The sequence below is a fragment of the Cheilinus undulatus genome, linkage group 23, assembly GCF_018320785.1.
Source record: "Cheilinus undulatus linkage group 23, ASM1832078v1, whole genome shotgun sequence".
NCBI classification, from domain to species: domain Eukaryota; kingdom Metazoa; phylum Chordata; class Actinopteri; order Labriformes; family Labridae; genus Cheilinus; species Cheilinus undulatus.
In genome coordinates, this window is record NC_054887.1 from 11,773,537 (window position 1) to 11,788,745 (window position 15,209).

At 37.8% G+C, this 15,209-nt stretch overlaps 2 pseudogenes; one reads left to right on the plus strand and one right to left on the minus strand.

Moving 5' to 3' along the window:
• Positions 1-2,534: 2,534 nt before the first annotated feature.
• On the plus strand, positions 2,535-6,456 carry LOC121505778 (annotated as a pseudogene).
• A 5,468-nt stretch (positions 6,457-11,924) lies between these two features.
• Positions 11,925-15,159, minus strand: LOC121505779 (annotated as a pseudogene).
• Positions 15,160-15,209: the final 50 nt, after the last annotated feature.

Sequence of the window (15,209 nt, forward strand, 5' to 3'; positions counted from 1 at the left end):
TATGTCAATGGGATATTTCAGTTGAAATTTTTAATAAATTTGCAAACATTTCAAAAATTCTGTTTTCACTTTGCCACAATAGGGTAATGTATGGAAGCCCATTTCTGCCAAATATAAAAGAAAAAAGGAAAAGTAAGGCAATTCTTGAAAAAAATAAAAAAAATATTTATTCATAATAATGTGACACAAAGTCATGATTATGAGATACAAAGTCAAAATTATAAGGTAAAAATCATAGTTATGAGATAAAATTTGTTATTATGAGATTAAAAAGTCATAATTATGAGATTAAAAAGTCTAAATTATGAGAAAAAAATGTTATTATGGTGTTTAAGAAGTCATAATTATGAGATAAAAAGTCAAAATTATAAGATAAAAATAATAGTTATCAGTTAAAAAGTTGTAATTATGAGGTTAAAAGGTCATAATTATGAGATAAAAAGTCAAAACTATTGGATAAAAAGTCGTAATTAAAAGATAAATTTAGTTATTATGAGATTTAGAAGTTATAATTATGAGATAAAAAGTGGAAACATGACGTAAAAATTGAAGTTATGAGATAAAAAGCCAAAATTATGAGATAAAAAGTTGAAATGAGATCAAAAATAGTGGTTATGAGATAAAAATTCATGATTATGAGATAAAAAGTCTTAATTATGTGTAAAAAAAATCATAATTATGAGATAAAAATTTACAATTATGAGATAAAAAGTCATAATTATGAGATAAAAATTATGAGATAAAACTCATAGTTTTCGGCTTTTTTTCTTATAATCTTTATTAAGGATTCTTAGGATTGCCTAACTTCCACATCTTTTCTTTTTAAGTGGCAGAAATGGGCTTCCATCAACATAAGAAAATTGAAATAAGTTAGGGGGTGTCTGAATACTTCTGAATGCAGTGTAAGTGCCAGTCACAGTGACTGATCTTTAATTGACCAAAGCACTGTGCTTCAGCATGCAGCAGTTTCTTTTGCAATTTAACCTAATCATATATTTCTTATTATTATTTTCATGTTTGATGTTTACCTGGCTGTACAGTCATTTAATCCTCATTTATATGCTGCACACTGTGTGCTTTACTTAATATTTAGTCTCCATCCTTTCACAAGTGAAGTTACATATATAATACTAACATGGCTTTTCTTATCTTTTGTACTTAAATTGTCAGCATGCTTTCTTTCATATTACTTTGTAATACCGTTGCTGGAAAGTATTTAGTGGAATGACAGGGGAAAAATCAGCTCACCTCAACAAACACAAGGATTGATGTTAACACCATTGCTATGAAGTAAACCTTTAATTACACCCAAATGATTTAAAGTATAACAAAAGTCTTACCTTAGTGAGGATTAGATCAGTGTGTGTCAGAGAGATTAGATTCAAATGGAGGTGCTTTTGCAAACAGGTGGCTCCTAACTCAACAGGATGAGAGTGAGGAGGTTAAGGATAGCTAGAGAGATGTGTCAACAGAGCATCCGGTCCCTTCATGGTTTGTTTGTTTAATGAAAGATGAGACTGGTTTGAGCAGCGCCAGTTTGTTGTTAAGAAAATTAGGAAGATGGCGCTGATGAGGGGATTAAAGGTTTCCTGAAAAGATGTGACTATTAAATAATGAGGCTGTTATATATTAAAGGTCAGGTATTCCTTAACAACTCCTGTAAGTTTCCAATAAGTGACATCCAAGTTATTTCCCATTTTAGAAGTTTGACGAATGCAGGATGCTGAGCACTGAAAACACTGGATTACACTGGTTTTGTATGGATGAGTAGTGCCAGTGCAAATGGTATTACCAAGTTTCAGTTAATTAATACATTAATCCAGCTCTTTATTTTTTAAGTTATTCTGTTTATTGTACAACATTATTTATCACAACATGACTGTCCTGCAATATATAACAATACATCAACTATTGCAGAATGGCTGTATCATGATTTTATCGTTACCATGAGTCACTAATTCAGGTCAGGAATGGGATCAACCAGCACAAATCTTATTCTTAAATCATTTCTAAATCCCCTAATATCCCAGTGTTGTGATATGATGTCTTACCAGAATATTATTGCATAGCACTAAAGGAAAGAGTAAACAAATGATCTAATTAGATGTAAAAAATATATATTTGTTCAACCAGTGCATGTCTCAGGCTAATTAATAAAATCAGGTTAATTTGGAAGAATATTTATTGATCTTTCAGTCTTGTTTGTTTGCTCCCTGGGTGCTTCTCTTCCTGGATCATTAGTTATGTCATCTAAACCCAAAAGATTCAGTTCCCAGCCTCTTTTTAGGATACAAATGAAATAAAAATGATTAGCACTGCAAAAATGTTGATTGCAAATCAGCTTTACGTGAGAGGTTTACACCGCAAAGCTTCAGCGCTTCACATATGACTTACTCGTGTCCCTGTGTGGCTTCCTGTTCAGATGGTTCTCCTGTTTCTGTCTCAGTCTCTGCGCCAGTCTTTAACCTCAGTTCACAGTCTTCTGTTTCTGCCTTTTGCCTGGACCCTCAATGGATTCAACTTGATTGATCATAATGAGTTTGGGGAGCTTAGACATGGCTGGAAGTGCGCTGGGAATGGTCTCCTCTCTGCTGCTCCTTGCCTCTGTTATACAAGGTAATCCTGGTACTCATGTGCTGTTGCTCATGTACTAATCCAGCCATGATTAGATACTCACCACAGGTTTGAAATGTGTATTCTTGACTGCCTCAGTAGAATGCTTTGATTTCATCTGTCTGCATCCCAGTGGACTATAGCCTGTACTGTCAGCTTCAAGTCTGAGTGGTTTTGTCTCCTCACCTTTTCTTGCTTCCAATGCTATCTGATGTGTTTGACAGGGCTCCAGGATGTTGAGATGTTTCATTATGAAAAGATGGATGCACTAGTGGGCCAAAATGTCACCTTGCCCTGCACTGTAAGAAATCCCGAAATCCGGACAACCGTCATAGAATGGAAAAAGATGCCTGATGAAAAGCTGATTGTGCACAGCTCAGCTTATGGATCCAATTATATTTGGCGTAATGTCACAATTCTGACTCAGACTGAGTCATTGGGGTCCTTACAGCTTTCTAGGGTGACAAAATGGGACAGTGGTGTTTATGTTTGTGACCTTTCAACCTTCCCTAATGGTGCCATCAGGAGAGAGACAACTCTAGTGATCAAAGGTAAGACCAAGACAAGCTTAACCAGACATAATCATTTGAGTGGAGGCTAGAGATGTTTTTCATCCTCGATACTGATACCTCCACTTGATCTCAGGCCCTGTGATACACAATAAAAAACAAAACATAACATTGTGTAAATATACAGCTTGATTACTTTTAGCTCGCCTGACTAATATTATATATATATAAATATAAATTTGATTAAGACAGTAAAGCACCCAGTATTGGAAGCCTATTTATACCACCGTGTAATCTAAACGAGTTTCAATCCCATTTTATTTTTACAAAAATTACCTCAACGTTTAAAATTCTGGTATTGTGCCTACTTTAATAACATTATACAGCCATGATGGAAAATTGTTCACATAATGACAAATATGGAAGCTAGAAAAACACACCAAGCCTTAAACCTGTTTCACCAGCATGAGTCAGTAGTATTGTGTTCTTTTAATGAAATATGCTCATAAACATAACTGACATGGAGGTTGCCAGACTCCATGTCTGTCATCAGACAAATTCATCTTCAAGAGTACCAATCCAAAACGGTTGTGCCAAACCGAACACAAACACCAAACATGGACATTTGAGGCAGTAGCCACAGGCATGTTTAGTTACACTAGCCATTTGCAATGGCTGTCTCCAGTGCGGTGATTGGCTACAACATAACGTCAGTTTTATCAGAAATGGATCACATTTTTAATTGGAACACTTATGCCGACCTGCTTCAGCATAAGTTAGTGATGGTGACAGGGTGGTGGTTATTTGTACTTTGAGCGGTTGTATGCAATGGCTGCTAGTTGAGTGATTAGCTCAGACGTAGCCACAGCAGCAGTTTTGTCAGAACTGGACAACTTCATTCAAACAAGAGCAAAGAGCCACACTGAAAGCTTTTCATGATGGGAAAGATATTTTCGCTCTTCTCCTGGCCTGCTTTGGCATGGGTTTACAATCAGTACGGGGTGGGATATGCTGGTGTTACAATGGCTGCTACTGTGGTAACTATGAGCTCGATTATGGCTGTGGGAAAGTGGAAGTTTAGTCAGAGCTGGACCAATTTTTTTTTTTTTTTTAGAACAAGTACCAAGAGTCCTTACTCCCAGTGCCTACTCCCAACATGACACCATGAGGGGAAAATCAGAGAATGGCTTGTTTCAGCACACATTTTCTGAAAGCCTGAAAAAATGTATTTTGCATAATATGTGACCTTTAAGTTAAACTTGAATTGAAAACTTTTTACTACTACTTGAGGATATTTGTAGACCATTTCTTTCATTTAAAGTTGCAGTATGTAATATTTAGCCTACTAGTATCCAGAAGAGCAAAGTTGGTAAAAATTATAAACAACATTTATAAGTCTTCTATTTCTAAAATGTATATGGTGTTTATAAAGCCCTAGAGCCCTATCTATAAATACCATTTACAAATTCTAACTAGATTAACTGCACTTTTACTTGAGCACGATAAAAACTTTTTGGCAAAGCTTGTATGGTTTATGAATATGCTGTATTAAAAGAATCAAAGAAGTGAAATTTTAATTATGAGGGTTTTTATTATCTTATTGTTTGTTACATAAACTTTACACAAGATTTGGTTGCATAAGAGCACCACGCCTCTAAAGTTATTTACTACTGAGCAAATCTTCATTGTGTTCATTGCAAAGCTACATCCGAGGCTTTATATCTGTAATCTATTTTTTTGGTAGAGGCTACCCAATGTTCTCATTTTACTGTACATGTTTTACACAAGCATCCTCTTGTTTTCAGTTTAAATTAACCCACATTTCCTCTCTATTAGATGTTGAAACAATGTGTGATGTTGATGGGACTATTGAGATCAGTATTGGAGGAAATGTGTCTATTCATTGTGCAGCACTCCTGAATGCTCAGTACAGTTGGACTAAGGTTAGTCAGCACATTTCTACTACCCCAGCAGATTTTGATTTTTTAACAGAAAAGAAATACTTGCTTACCCCTGACATGAGGATAATATAACAGTATTTATTGCTTTAACATGCTATACAATCTTGTTTTGCCCTAGAACACAACAGTGGTGTCGGTGACTGAATCTCTGGAGCTTTGGAAGGTGACTGAAGCTAACACAGGAGTTTACATCCTGACAGTCAACATAGCTTCAGTGTGCAGAAAGAGTTTATCATCACACTGCTAACTGAAACCACAAGGCCCAGCACAGGTGAGCTTCTCGAATGTTTTTTTTTAGCTGTTTTTCTTGTTGTGAGCTGTTCCATTTCAGCATCTCCTCAGGGCTGGATTAACATATATTAATCCAGCCCTGAGTATTAATATATATTGTATATGAACATATACATATATATATATATATATATATATATATATATATATATATATGTATATACACTACCAGTCAAAAGTTTGGACACACCATCTCATTCAATGTTTTTTCTATATTTTTACTACTTTCTACATTGTAAATACACACTGAAGACATCAAATATATGAAGCAAGATATATGGAATTATGTAGCAAAGAAAAAAGTGTTAAATAACTCTAAATATGTTTTATATTTTAGATCCCTCAAAGTAGCCACCCTTTGCTTTGTTGACAGCGCTGCAAACCCTTGGCCTTCTCTCAGTGAGCTTAATGAAGTAGTCACCTGAAATGGTTTTCACTTCACAGGTGTGCCTTGTCAGGGTTCATTTGTGGAATTTCTTGCCTTCTTAATGGGTTTGGGACAATCAGTTGTTTTTTGCAGAAGTCAGGTTGGTACACAGCAGACAGCCCTATTTGACAACTGTTAGAATTCATATTATGGCAAGAAACAAACAGCTAAGTAAAGATAAACAACAGTCCATCATTACTTTAAGAACTGAAGGTCAGTCAGTCTGGAAAATTGCAAAAACTTTGAATGTGTCCCCAAGTGCAGTTGCAAAAACCAACTGCTTGCTGTGCTTTGGTCTCATGAGTCCAAATTTGAGATCTTTGGTTCCACCCGCTGTGTCTTTGTGCGACGCAGAAAAGGTGAACGGATGGTTTCTACATGCATGGTTCCCACCGTGAAGCATGGAGGAGGAGGTGTGATGATGTGGGGGTGCTTTGCTGGTGACACTGTTGGGGACTTATTCAAAATTGAAGGTACACTGAGCCAGCATGGCTACCACAGCATCCTGCAGCGACAGTCACCTGACCTAAACCCAGTCGAGATGGTTTGGGATAAGATGGAACGCAGAGTGAAGGCAAAAGGGCCAACAACTGCTCAACTCCTTCAAAACTGTTGGAAAACCATTTCAGGTGACTACCTCATGAAGCTCATCTAGAGAATGCCAAGAGTGTGCAAAGCAGTAATCAAAGCAAAGGGTGGCTATTTTGAAGAATCTAAAATATAAAACATGTTTTGACATAATTCCATATGTGCTCATTCATAGTTTTGATGCCTTCAGTGAAAATCTACAATGTAAATAGCCATGAAAATAAAGAAAAAACATTGAATGAGAAGGTGTGTCCAAACTTTTGACTGGTAGTGTATATGTATACATACATACATACATAGGCTATGTATATGTGTGTATGTATTTGTTTTGGGGGAGACAACACAAAGGTGAGGATATGGCTTGTCAAATTAAGTTGGGATAAAGTTGTATGAATACATTATAGACAGGAGGGGAGACACTTTAAGAATGCTGTATTGATAGAGTGTATATATGGAAAAGAGTAGTTTAGGTGGAGGAAAGAAAAAACATATACTAAACATTTAAGAAGGAATGAAGAAGAAAAAAAAGAAAAAAGGGACAAAAAAAACAAACAAGGAAAAATAGCAATAATAAAAATGATAAAATTAGTGATGCCATACTTTAGATTTCTTTCATTACAGTTACAATTCTTGCTTCCATGTCTAGTCTTTGGTCTCCATCTGTTTTTATAAGTTATTTAATTTTCCATTTTTAGAGTTTCGCTTCTTCTTATTTTTGTCTATGCTTCTGCCCGCGCCTCCTGATCCTTTTGAGGGAGCCGGCTGATGGGTAGACCTGTTGACAATTTGTCAGCCAGTTGAGCCACTCCCAGACCCAAAGAGAGGGAGTCTGCTTGCATGGGACATTTTGTTTCTTTATCAATCCACCATTCAAGGGTCAAAGGAGAGAAAGGAGAGACTAGGAAGGAATGAGCATAATTAATCAGTTAACTGTAATGCATTATGCATAATATATGTTAACAGGAAAATAAATAAGTTCATTAATAGTAAATAAATAAATATAAGAAAATGAAGGAGAAAAAAAATACATACTTATAGAATCTGAGGAGAAATGCATTGTGAAATGAAGCAGAAAAGGGGAAGAAAATGAACGTTAATACTGGTATGGCCATATGTTGATGTGTGTTATGTAGAAATATTAGTAATAATAATAGTAATTATAGTTGAAAATATATTACTATTATCATTTATTGCCATTTCAACACCTTCAAGAGGTAATCCTTACCATCATCATCAAATAATGTTTAAATTATATAATAATGATCTAAATGTTATAATGATAATATGATATAAATATGACATATATGATGTAAAAACGATGGTAATATTATAATAATAAATATAAATTTGACATGGATTATACAATAATAATCTAAATCAGTGTCACTCAATGTGTGGCTCTGGAGCCACACGTTGAGTGGCTCATTTGTGATGATTTCTGGTTCTTTTATGTCTTAATTTGAAACATAATTCACCCTTAAAAACCTTAAAAACGTAAATTTGACTCCAGCAATTATCCATTGCATGTCACATTAATCAGTTTGTTTCCCACACCGGTAGGCTTTAATCGTCAAACTTAATTGTCAATCTCTATTTTTTGTCTGTTTACTAAATATTAGGGGTGTGACGAGATCAAATCGCCACGAGATTTCTCGTTGCAGAAAAATCAGTCTCGCGAGATCACTATATCCCAGACACTTGGAGCAGCAGCTCTCGTTACAGAAAACAATACCAAACTGGAAGTTATAAAAGATCACAAACATGCCCTGCACACTTTAAAACAGTTGGTGAGAGAGCAGATGAGGAAACGGAACTGATCCGGTATCCATTAAGATGACCACTCCACCCCCTCGCGTGCGCTACTTGGGCCATACATGATCCGCCTACGCATTGTCATAACGGTGTGAATTGAAATGCTGCGGCTGAAAGCCTCCATGAGGAGAATACAGAGGCTATTTAGTTTGTGTATGTGCGCAGACTCACTCATAGTGCCACTATTTGTGACTTTGTAACTTGGAGCCACGGCTTCGTCATGTCTCCTTCTCCTCTCACCGTCTGTCAGTCACACATCCATCAGCTGTTGGCTGTGCGTATCATCAGTCAGAAGCTTTACAGGTGCAGCACAACGGGTCTGCATACTGCAGCGGTAAACTTAGCTAAACTAACTCTGTTTGAGCACCATAGAGTCCACTGTTAGCTCCAAAAAGCGAAGTTAGAGCTTCAATTAAACGATCCCTGTTTGTTGTATGACAGCAGACAGAGGCACACTCACTCACCAACACACACACATTAACACACACGTTCATCTGTGCGTCATGTCCAACACTGTTAAAGCTCATATAAGAAAAAAGACCACAAAATGAAACAATAATCTATGCCTTTAAATTACAGCGAGTTATTGACTTAAAGATTTATTCTGAGTGTTTTAAATGTTGATGTCTTTTAAGAGGATGAAAAATAGTTTGATTTTACTGATGCAGCTCTTTATATTTCAGTCTGTTTTAAACAGTGCTTAAAGTACTTTTAAATAATCTAAATGCTTTTATTATATATGCTTAAGTATAATATTAAAAATAGGTATTGTAATTGTAGCAGTGAGTGCATAGTGTAGTAAATCAAAGACTTTGTAGACTGTTAAATGGGAGGTTTGATTTGAAGAGCATTTAAATGTACAGTTTGAGTAAAAGTTAGACAAAACATACTCTTTGGAAGCATTAATAGCCTAGTAAGTACTTAGTTTATACATTTTTGAATAGACCTGAATGTGTTGTAATTATCGCTTTCAGCTGTATAAAGGACATGTTATCCTCTCATGTATTTTTTTTTTCCAAAATTAAAAAAAAGTTTAAAATCTCATCTCGTCTCGTGTCTCGTGGGCCCAAATCTTGTCTCATGAGATAAGTCTTGTCACACCCCTACTAAATATAGATATTATATGTAATATATTATTTATTATATGTACTATATATCCTTTGCCCTTATTTGCAGTTGCCTGTATTTGCAGTTTTTTGCTACTTTGATTCATTTTTTGGTGCTTTTTATCTACTTTTAACACTTTAATCTAGCTTTTTGCAATTTTTTTGCCCCTTTTTTGCCTTTTATGCCACTTTTCCCCCATCTAAGCTGCCTTTAACAATTAAATCCCACTAATTTCCCATTTTGCCATTCTTTTATGCTTTTTTGCCATTTTCCCCACCTTTTTTCAGATTTTTGCCCATTCAAGCCACTTTTCACTCATTTTTTGGTGACTTTCCACCCATTTTTGCCACTTTTCTCCCTGTGTTTGCTGCTTTTTGACCATTTTTGCCACCTTTAACTTATTTTAATTGCCAATTTTCTCCACTAAGATTGTGACTCTAGCAAATGTATTTTTCAACAATTTGGCTCTTTGATTTAGCAGGGTTGAGTAACACTGATCTAAATGCTATAATAATAATTAATATAAATATGATGTACATGATATAATAATGAGCACGAGTGATTTAACCAAAATGATTTAATTCCCATCCCAACAATGTTACAACCCCTTAGATGAATGACACACATATCACAGTCACATCAACCTCAGGACCATATGACTTCACCAATTCCAGTTATCAGGAGTTAAACCAGACTAACAGTTTAAACACATCCACTTAAGAAGTCAGAAACCTGTCACCAACAATAAATTATAGCAGCATTTCCTTCAGCCCAACACGGGAGACCAGGAATGATTCCAACAAGGGCACGATGGTAAACACTGGACACAGTGGTGCAACCCCAGCTCAGAGCACTGGAAATGAAACATTGGTCATTGAGGATGAAGGTTATATTAACCACATATTTCACAGGTTTTTAATCTATGAATCCCATAAGAGCAACACCAGATGGGATATATGATAGAGTTTTTCAAAAACTAGGACCCTAGCTCCTCCTGCAGCCCTTTGTCAACTGTGTTACTCCTGTCACCTGTGTTAGTTTGTCTGTCAACTGTGTTACCTGAGATTTTTGTGTCATAAATCTTTTAAATGATGTTTAAAGTACAATAAAAGAGTTGGGGGGCTTCACTTGAGAGGTGAAATATTACACAAGCACATTGAATAACCTTAAATTCAGTATTTTGTGGATTTATGTTGAAAAAAATATTAATCCCTGATAATAGCAGCTGACAGAAAATCCATTGTCAAGCTTAAATTTTCTGCTTTTAAGTCAGTTACAAAGAAAACTGAAAAATCCCTGGTCAATAGACACAAGACCTTTTAAACATATGTTTAATCAAATGTGTGGTATTTTTTTATTTAAATATTTAATAAATAATCAGAGCATAAGCTTGGCAATTAATACATTTAGAACCTTATGGGGGTGTATTGTGGATTCAACAACAATATTTATCAAAAAAGTACACTGATTTCTTCACTTTTTCATTGATATGAAATGTACCCCTAATTATAGAATGACTCATGGTCTGCAGGCAGAGCTGATTAGATATAAAATCTTTACATCCAATTAGAATAGAAGAAAAAACGTAAATGTGAACATGCGTCACCTGACAGACGCTGGCTACCATTACACCAGGAACACAAAAGAACACCCAAACAACTCAGAGAAAAGGTTACTGAAAAGTATAAGTTAGGGGATGGAAACAAAAAAAATCCAAGGCGCTGAGCATCCACCAGAGTTCAGTCATTCAGTCCATCATCAAGAAATGGAAGGAAAATGTCATGTGTAAATCTGCCTAGATCAGGCTGTCCTCACAAACTGAGTGACCTTACAAGAGAGAGACTTTGAAAGAGATCACCTATTACTACTCTGAGGAGTTACATGCTTTAACAGCTGACATCACCGCAAACACACCATCCCCACTGTGAAGCCCAGTGGTGGCAGCGTCATGCTGTAGGGATGCTTATTGGCAGCCAGCCCTGGAAGGCTTGTAATGTGGAGGGTAAAATGAATACAACCAAGTATAGGACTCATGAAGGACAATTTTATTCAGTCTGCAAGAGAACTACAGTTTGGGAGAAGATATATTCTCCAGCAAACAATGACCTGAAGCATACAGCAAGGCTACACAGAAATGTTTGTCTTTACACTCCAAGTAAATCAGAGAAAAAATGTTATTGAATTCCAAATAAACACAAGACACATGCGCCTTACAAATAGGATCAACACCTAGTGATCCCTTACCCCTAACTATGTGCCTTCACATGCCAAGCGTGCAGGCTGATGGGTAGCAAAAAGGCAGCACTTCACCAGGTTCATCAAGTGGGAACCCTCCATCAGCGATGTTTCATCTAGTTAGTCCACGATGCCTACAGAGGCTGAACAGTGATCCCCAGCATCTCAGAGCCACCCCCCTTCATGCTGGCTCCCACCATGCCAACACAGAGATATCATTATCATTCTGCTTTGAAAGGCGCCTATAAATAAAATGCGTTACTATCATTGAGATTATCCATAAAAACATGTCCTGTGTTTGGAGGGAGTAGTTCTAAGTGCATCACTCTTATTTAGGCTTGCAGCAAAACATACAAGCTCTCTCATCCACCAGTAGCACATCTACTGGGGACATGTGTGAGACAATAGAATTTCAATCATATTCTTTATGATGGGAGGTTTTGGGTGAATGATGTGTGGAAGATGGTGGGCAAAGTCATCTCCCAGGCGTCCACCATCCTCACATTAAGTCCTTTGAACGCTGCTCTGAGCACCTTGTCCTGCTGAAATGAGCCAGTCACTGAAGTTCAAAGCCGTGTTAGGTGTCACATCTCTGAGGTTTGCGGTCTTGATAACCACCAGCGTGCCTGGAGCCCTGCTCAACAGACGGACTATTGCTCTGCGAATGCTCTGAAGCCGTCTGATGTAGAGCTCAATTGGGAAGGGGGCGAAGTGGGCCCAGATAACAACAACGACAGCTGTGTTGGGACCTCCAACTAACCCATCGAGTTCATTGGCGATGTAACGTAGCTGACTGGTTGGGACGTAGGTAAAACTAAGAGGAGGACCATGGCAGCGGTACGTCACCAAGGTGCCTTTAGTGTTGTCCCATATCATGTACGGCCCTGTTTTCTTTGGACTATTCAGGATTAGCTCCTTAGTATCTGAAAGAATAACAGAGAACTGATTAAGCCAGTGATATGAATAAATTCAAAATGTTGCCTGAAATCCCAGTAGATTAGCCACCTGGTAGTGAAGTGTCGAAGTATTCAAACCACTGTCTGATGGTGGAGTCTCCATACAGGTGGACCGTCTTCCCTTTCAGACACTGACTGATGGCAGAGGCATTATTGAACTGGTGGACTTTGGTGCCATCCAGTGGTTGCCTTACACTGTTGTAGTAATACCCGGAGAGCCGGGACTTCTTCCTGCCTGTCTTGACTCTGGACTGCTCAGAAGAGTTGGATGGATAAAAATCTGAATGTGATTGAAAATCAGAATCAGAATGGTGTTTTAATACCAAGACTTCGTCACCTAAAAACAATTCTATTTGGTGTTTTGGAACAAAACAATTAACATACTTTGCAGAATTCTACTTAAAGGGCACCAAAAAATTAAATTTGTTCTCTTAAGGGGCAACAAAGAGGGAACTTTGTCTGATTTTATTCACTGAAAGTACACTAGAGAGGGGACTTTGTCATATATTGTCCAACAAAAGTACACCAAAAACATGTACTTTGTTATTTTTTTTCCACTTAAAGGGCACCAAAGAGGTCACGTTGCCATATGTTGTCCAATTAAAGGTCACCCAACAGGGCACTACCAGTAATCAGATCAATATTAAGTATTCAGTGCAAGGTTAACGTGTAAAATGTCTCACCTCCAGCAGGTCCAGGTGTCTTATTAAAAAAAAAATTACAATCAGAGAGAGAATGATGGCGATCACCCAAAAGCTTTTCTCCCCTACATACCGGGACTGCTTTTATTTTTTAACTTTAGGTTTTACCGAATTATCAAAATCACAATTTATCACACTCTCAATCAAACTAACATGATAAATGAGCTGCTCTGTGGCAAACGTTGATAGTAAGGAAGGAGGGTTGGCGTCTCCGCTCCTGCAGTCTCCTTTTGAAAACGCAGCCATCAACTCCTAGCAAATCGCAGCCCATGATGCCACAGGACTCCTCCAATCAGCAGCTGGTGCGCGTCTTCAACTGCCGTCCAACAAGGACGCACCACACCTGCAGTAAAGCGTAAAGTTGAGGAGCACAGAGAGAGAGGAGGAAGAAAACACGAGCGCTCCTCTACATAATATACAGCAAAATACAATAGATAGGCCTATGACTCACAGTCATAACAATCCTGATTAATGTCTTATACCTGCCTAATAAATGCATACAAGAGGAGAGAGGAGAACGGCTGCTTTTATTTGATTGGAAATCTACCCAGGGTGGTAGTAAATTCATGTAACACTGTGATGATACATTTTCTTAGATCCACTAATTCCATGTGTTCTGAGTATGGATCTGTCACCTTCACCTGAGAGTGTGACAGGAGGTCTCCAGGCTGTAGCCGTACATTTGTACAGTATGTGCAGGGAGTAGATACTAAGCAGCACCAAACTCGATTTCAAATCAGAATAATTTTCTTAAATGTGACAATTCTGGCAAAAACACTCACCAGACTGTGTGGCCTATAGTTGTCTGGAATTTACACACCAGTCAGAAAACCAATGTGATTTCAGACCCAGGATGGGATGAGTTTCCTCTCAATGTATATGCACATGTTTAGCTGTCCAAGCTGGCTTACACTATATGACAAAAATATTCAGACACCTGACCAATAGAGCAAACAGGGACTGTAATGACATTGTATTCAAATACATGCACCTTAATATGGAGCTGGCCCTCTTTGCAGCTATAACAGCCTCCATTCGCTTGGAAGGCTTCCCACAAGATTTTAGTGTTTTTCCGTGGGACTTTGTGCCCATTCATTCTGCAGAGCATTTATGAGGTCAGGCTTGACGTTGGACGAGAAGGCCTGGCTCACAATCTCCATTCCAGTTCATCCCAAAGGTGTTCCATGGCATTGAGGCCAGGGCTCTGTGCAGGCCAGTCGAGTTCCTCCACACCAAACTCATCAAACCATGTCTTTATAGTTCTTGCTTTGAGCACTGGGGGGGCAGCCATGTTGGACTAAAAAAGGGGCCTTCCCTACACTTTTGCCACAAAGTTGGAATCATAGCATTGTCCAAACTGTCTTGGTATGCTGAAGCATTGATATTGGCCTTCACTGGACATAAGTAGCCTAACCCAAACCCTGAAAAACACCCCTCTACCATTATCCTTCCTCCACCAAACTTCACAGTTGCTAAAATGCAGTCAGGTAGGTAACGTTCTTCTGGCTTCTGCCAGACCCAGACTTGCCTATTTGACTCTCAAACAGAGAAGTGTGATCCATAACTCCATAGAACATGTTTCAACTGCTCCACACTCCATCTGACACTTGGCATTGGACTTGGAGATGTTAGGCTTGCATGTAGCTGCTCAGCCGTGGAAACCCATTATTGGAGCTCCCCCTGCACAATTTTTGTGCTTCCTTTAATGCCAGTGGAAGCTCACAACTCTTCAGCTATGGAGCGTTGCAGACTTGTACACACCATGCTCTTTAGCAGTTGCTGACCCCACTGTGTGATTTTACATGGTCTTCGTGGCTGAGATGCTGTTGTTCCTAAACACTTCCACTTTCCTACAATATCATTTGCAGCTGACTGTGGAATATCATACAGTCTTATCGCAAAGATGGCACACATCGCAGTACCACACTTGAGGTCACTGAACTCTTCAGAATGACCCATTTTGTTTCACAATTGTTTGCAAAATGGTTAGATTCTTGATTTTATACACT